Raw genomic sequence first — 6,487 nt, 5'->3', positions numbered from 1 at the left:
TGTGAAATTAGGTGATTAACTAGTTGTTACTTAACCTTCTAATTTCTGTATAAGTCTAATTACATGAAACAGAAGTTGGTGTTTTGATTTTTTACTTTGCTTTTCTGTTTTGAGTGTCATTGCAACTACTGTATTGTAAAGGATGGAAAATAATTGCATATGTTAAAAAAATATGAAACTTTATAAAGTAAAAAAATAATAAAAATAAAAAATAAATTTAAAAAATTATTTTTTAAACACTTATTTATCTTTGAGAGACAGATCATGAGCAGGGGAGGGGCAGAGAGACACAGAATCTGAAGCAGGCTCCAGGCTCTGAGCTAGTTCTCAGCATAGAGCCCGATGCGGGGCTCGAACCTACGAACCATGAGATCAAGACTTGAGCCAAAGCCAGAAGCTTAACGGACTGAGACACCCAGGAGCCCCACATTTGTCTTTTGCAGTGCAAATTGCAGTTGTATTCTCTAAGAGGTAGGTAGGCCCTGCCCTGATACTTAATAACTGTGGCCTTGGCCTTATCTTTCACCTCTCTGTACCTCAGTTTCCTCACCTGTAAAATGGAGATGCTAGTATTAATACCTATTTCACCAGGTTGCCGCAAAGATTAAATGACATCAAGTATGTAAAGCTGTGAGCATAGTGCCCAAAAGACATTGTCATGTAAATTAGCAGTGACTCTGCCTCTTCAGACTGAGTGAGGGGGCCCCCCCACTCCTCCATCCACCTGCAGCTCAGAGCTAAGCAAAGCCAATCCACCATTAAGTCACCAGAACACACACGGCCAGGGCAGCTTTGAGGAAGAAAGCCATCCAGGGAATGTGGTGTCAAGTGACCAGGGGCAATGTGGGCGGGGTTTGTGTCGGGCAGAGCCTCAGGCCTTGGGCCTCCCCCAGTGCCTCCCTTCTTCCCCGCAGGTTGACTCCGAGAGCCACCACCCAGCCCTTGGGCAAAGGGCAGAAAGTAGATATCTGGAAACCTGGCGACTGAAACCTCTGGAGGAGGGATTGGGGCAATTATCTTCTGAAGACAGAGCAGGTAGATATTCTCTTTGCTACCTTGGCTTTTTCTTGAATGACAAACGGAGCTAACACTTTCCCCCAGTTTACTGGTTTGTGTCAGAGATAAAAATGTTAAAGGCTCATCAGTGCTTCAGAAAAGCAGGAGGGGCTGGGGCGCTCTCCTATACACACTGCTGGTCTGGGCACCCTCGGGTGCACGCTGCCTCGGGTGCAGGCTTTCCAGGCCTGGGCTCAGCACTGGGGCCGGCAGGGAATCCTAGTTGCTGATCTGAGCAGCCCTGCTCTGACCTCTGATCTCTGCAAAGCCCTCCTGACTTGTGGCCAACAGGACCTGGGTCACCGAGCCTGGCTCTCAAAGCTTCCTGACTTGTCTGGAGTCATAAGCTCCTAACATAACAGAGGAAGGGCGATGGCAAAGACCTGCATATTCAGACCAACCACCTGACCGCACTATCTTCCTCCTCAGGTTGGGAACCGCCCCTCAACTCTGCTGGCCCACCCATCTTGGACTCTGACTTTCTGTGAAGACATCCACGTGCTCTGGGGTCAAGTGGGTTTACTTATTTACTGTCTTGAGACTTTGAAATCTGCCCAAGGAATCTTGCATCAAAACAAGAAAACCTCAGGGCACCTGGGTGGCTTAGTTGGTTCAGCATCCAGCTTCGGCTTAGATCATGATCTCACGGTTTGTGAGTTTAAGTCTGGAATAGGGCTCTTTGCTGTCCTTATGGATCCCTCTTTGGATCCTCTGTCTCTCTCTCAAAAATAAATAAACATTAAAAAAAAGAAAAAGAAAAAACAAGAAACCCCATGGTCAGACAAACCAGTAATCTGCTCTGTGTCTCAACATCCTTCTAGTGAAAATAGGGGATTAATAGTGTCTCATTTTATGGGGATGTTGTGCAGATAAGTATGCAAAACAGCATTTTCCAGAAGATCAAGAGATATGTAAGGACAATTTGTGTCATTATTTGCTATTCTTATTGAAGGTAGGAGGGGTCATATATGTACTTGGAAAAGTATAACTTTAGGAACAGACAGGAATGAATTCTTGTTCTGCAACATACATGCTATTTTTGATGTTACAGAAACCTCTCTGTGGCTGTTTCCTCCTTGTGAACTGTTAAGTTGGAGGATTGTTGTCAAAATTAATGGCTGCGTGTATAAAGTCGTCCCTCTCAAGTACCTAGCACACAGTAGGTGCTCAATAAACAGTAGTTGTCATTCCTGCTGTTAAACAGATAATGAGAGCAAACACAGATCCCAAGTACTAATTCCCAACTTTTTCCTCTCTTTTGCTTCCTACCCTTTAAGTGGTAAAAGCACAAGCTCCTTGTCAGGTCCCTGGAAAAGGAAGAAAACCATGCCCTCTACTCACACCACAGGAGTGACCAACTCCTCTGGATTTGACAGGACTCTCCTAGTTTCAGCCCAGGGGTCCCAAGTCCCAGGGACCCTCTCCGCCCCAGGCATACTGGGACAATTGCCCACTCACCACCAACCCAGGTCTCATTCCGAGCCATCTTCCAGCACCTAGACTTAGGGTATTAAGATTTGTACCGGAAATCTGGAAGGACCCAGGAACACTGCCAGCTCAAAGAGCCAGTTTAAGTCCTTTTAGAACAAGACAGGGGCTAGATTAATCAATGAAAATTAAAAGTGAGCTCTGGCCCTAGAAGTCATTATGGTAGGTGTAAGATACAAAAAATTAATTCTGAAGACCACATATTAGGTAATACCAATTTACATGAAATGTCTAGAATAGGCAAATCTATGGAGAAACAACATAGCTTATTGGTTGCAAGGTGGAGGTGGGGAGTGACTGCTAATGGGTGTAGAGTTTCTTCTTGGGATCATGAGAATGTTGATTGTGGTAATGGTTGCACAACTCTGTAAATATACTAAAACCCAGTGAATTATATACTTTAAATATATAATTATACAGGGGCACCTGGGTGGCTCAGTCGGTTGGGTGTCTGATTTCAGCTCAGGTCATGGTCATACAGCTCGTGAGTTCAAGCCCCATGTTAGGCTCTCTCTCTCTGCCCCTTTCCTGCTTGTGCTCTTTCTCTCTCAAAAACAAATAAACAAAAAAAATTTTTTTTAATGTTTTATTTATTTTTGATACAGAGAGAGACAGAGCATGAGACAGGGAGAGGCAGAGAGAGAAGGAGACACAGAACCGGAAGCAGGCTCCAGGCTCTGAGCTAGCTGTCAGCACAGAGCCTGACTTTGGGCTCGAACCCACGAACATGAGATCTGACCTGAGCCGAAACCAGACACCGACTGAGCCACCCAGGTGCCCCCCCGAAATTTTTTTAATATACATATAATTATACATTTAAACTGTGACTTGTATGGTATGTGAACTGTATCTCAATAAAGCTGTTAAATTAAGAAAAACACAAATTAAAAAAATTTTAAAGTTTATTTTATTTTTGAGAGGCAGAGAGAGACAGAGCACAAGCAGGTGAGGGCAGAGAGAGAAGGAGACACAGAATCAGAAGCAGGCTCCAGGCTCTGAGCTGTCAACACAGAGCCTGATGTGGGGCTCAAACCCACGGACCATGAGACCATGACCTGAGCCGAAGTCGGACGCTTAACCAACTAAGCCACCCGGGTGCCCCCAAAGCACAAATTTTTAAAACAATATTTTTTTAGGTTTATTTTGAGAGAGAGAGAGAAAGTGCGTGCACGCAAGTGGGGGAGGGGCAGAGAGAGGAGAGAGAGAATCCCAAGCAGGCTCTATGCCCGGCAATGAGCCGGATACTATGCAGGACTGGATCTCACTAAGGTGACATCAGTCATGACCTGAGCCGACATCAAGAGTCTGACACTTAAGGACTGAGCCACCCAGGTGCCCCTAAAAGGGGCTTAAAAAAAGGATTCTTCCACATTAGAATCTCTAAGTCTAAATTATTCTTTTTTTCTAAGTCTATATTATTAAATTTTATTTTATTTTAATTTTTTTAAATGTTTTATTTATTTTTGATACAGAGTGAGACAGAACATGAGAGGGGGAGGGGCAGAGAGAGAAGGAGATATAGAACCGGAAGCAGGCTCCAGGTTTTGAGCTGTTAGCACAGAGCCTGACACGGGGCTCGAACCCACAAACGTGAGATCTGACCTGAGCCGAAGTTGGAGGCTTAGCCGACTGAGCCACCCAGGCACCCCCCCAATTTTTTTTATTTTAGAGAGAGAGAGAGAGAGTGCACACATGGGTAAGGGGGAGAGAGAGAGAGAGAGAGAGAGAGAGAGAATATTAAGCAGGCTTCATGCTCAGCACAGAGCCTGTAAGTCTAAATTATTCTTAACCCTCATTTTAAGATTGATCTTTTCAATGGCATAAAATATTTAACCTAGGCTGCGAAATACCACCCCAGGGTTGCAGGTAACATGTGCAGGACCCACAGCAGAACGTCAAGAGGCTTTTGGTCAGTTCTGTAAAAGGCCAGTGGAGCCTCAGACAGGAGGCTGGGAGAGGAGAGGCTGGGGAGCCACCATTTCCAAAGAGAGAAAAGAGACTCACTCCTTATCCTGCAATATAAAGCAGAAGGAAATGCATGCTAACCTGAGGCTTGTCCAAGATGCCATAGAATGGAAAAAGGAGAGCTCTGGAAAGGTGGCAAGGGTAAGTGAGAAGAACATTCCAGGCACAGGAAACAATGTGGGCACAAGTTCTGAGATATGAAAGTAGGCGGCATGTTAGAGGTACACAGGTGGTACGTAGGGTGTGTCGGAGTATGGAGAGGACCAGGGACAGATTGTGGAGAGCACTGGACAACGTCCTTGCTTGGGATTTTGATTTCATTCTGTGGACACTGGGTGTGGGGTGGGGGGCGCAGCACAGGGAAGGATTTTTGAGAAGTGAGTTTCAGATCCTCAGAGACGTTTTACAGTGTGAGAGGTGGTGCATGAAGTCACTGAGCTGGTTAGTGGCCAAAAGCCATGGGGTCTAACTCCTGGCCAAATCCATATTCTGTTACACCAAGCTGCCTTTGTAGGTAATCAGCCCACCTTTTTGCCCACCTTTTCTTCTCTCCGTTTGTCTTCTCTAATTCTTCCCCCACCCTTTCGTCCCCTTCCTGGTCCTTGGGTGTACCTGGCGTGTTTCTGCAGCCTACACAGGGTTGCTAAGCTCTGTTGCAGATCCAGGTCAAGCTAATACTTGCTTTTCAACCCCTGGTGGTCTGGGTAGAGAGGGGAAATGGGCGGGAAGGGAGGGATGCCCAGCAGGAAGGCAAAGAAGAAAGGCAGAGCAAGGACAAATACAATGGAAAAGGTAGCTACAGTCACTGATTCTGTGAGGCCTAGAAGGGGAGGGTTCTCTTGGGGATGGGTGCCTGTGCATGGGGTGGGGAGGAGCACTCTGCTTGTCTGGTTTGAGCTACCTCAAGGACTTGCCCTATTAATTCACAGCACCTTCTCAGAGAACCTACTGGAACTAGGTTAGCTGAGAGGCCCTGTGGGGGAGTATCCTGTCCAAAGGGCATCTGGGAGAAAGGGCTTGCCTGACCCAAGCTGCAGCTGGAGCCTGAATTCTCAGGTAGGAGAGCCACAACATTTATTGAGCTTGCACCTCTGAACAGACACTGCACAAGGCCCTGGGGCACAAAGACAAAAAGTCACCATCTCCACCATCAACAGGCCACAAGCCCTGTAAACACACAAACGGAAGACTTATCTCCCAGGGCTGCAGTGAGATCACCAACAGATGATGTAGTGCTACAGTGCACAAACTGTTGGCATAGTACATGTTGGAGAACAGCCCAAAGGGGCAAGGCTCAGGATGGGAAATAAAGTTGGGAGTATGGCAGGGTCCTAGCCCTGGCTCTGCCAATTCTTGCTCTTAATTACTGTTTTCTCAACCTTGAGATCTGTTGAGTGCTTTCAGTGTGCTGAGGAATCACTTCGGAATGCTTCTTAAAATAGATCCCAGAGTCTGATCCTAGCTTTATTTAATCAGAATGGCTGGAGACTATCCCAAATCTGCATTTTTACAAGCACCGACCCCCCCCCTTGCCCCCCGACGATTTCAAGAGCTTGTTAATCTACGCTGCAGTCTGAGAAGTACTTCTGAATTGGAAGATGATGACCTGAATCAGTCCTAGGTCTGGCAACTGATTCAAGAACTAAGAAGGCAACATGTGTATAAAGTGTCCTGTGAACCTGAGGGCAAATACTTCGTAAATAATAGTAATCCAATAATCCTAATATTCAAAAAAATCCACAAAATAATGGTAGTAAAAGAACTGGAGAGCGCACTGCACACGTGGCGCAGGCCAGGTCTGTACCACGGCCTGGGCCACTCAAGCGCAGTAGGCGTGACTGTCCCTTTAAGCAGTCCCCCGCGTCCCCCCTCCGGGGTTACGGCTCCCGGCTCGTCTCCCGCGGGGTGTGCGGCCCCGCCGGCGGCGCGTGCGTGCTGGCAGCGGTGGAGCTGCAGGGCCTCCCAGCGGGGCGGTCCC

General features: G+C 46.8%; 1 long non-coding RNA gene across 1 annotated transcript in view; it reads right to left on the bottom strand.

Annotated features, from left to right (window-relative positions):
- LOC115301758 overlaps positions 1-6,487 on the bottom strand; it is a 15,588-nt gene that overhangs the window by 8,435 nt on the left and 666 nt on the right. The gene's annotated exons all lie outside the window — the stretch shown is intronic.

The sequence above is a fragment of the Suricata suricatta genome, chromosome 9 (genome assembly GCF_006229205.1).
Source record: "Suricata suricatta isolate VVHF042 chromosome 9, meerkat_22Aug2017_6uvM2_HiC, whole genome shotgun sequence".
Lineage (NCBI taxonomy): Eukaryota > Metazoa > Chordata > Mammalia > Carnivora > Herpestidae > Suricata > Suricata suricatta.
Note: the sequence above shows the minus strand (reverse complement) of the source record. Positions and strands in the feature narration are given on the sequence as shown.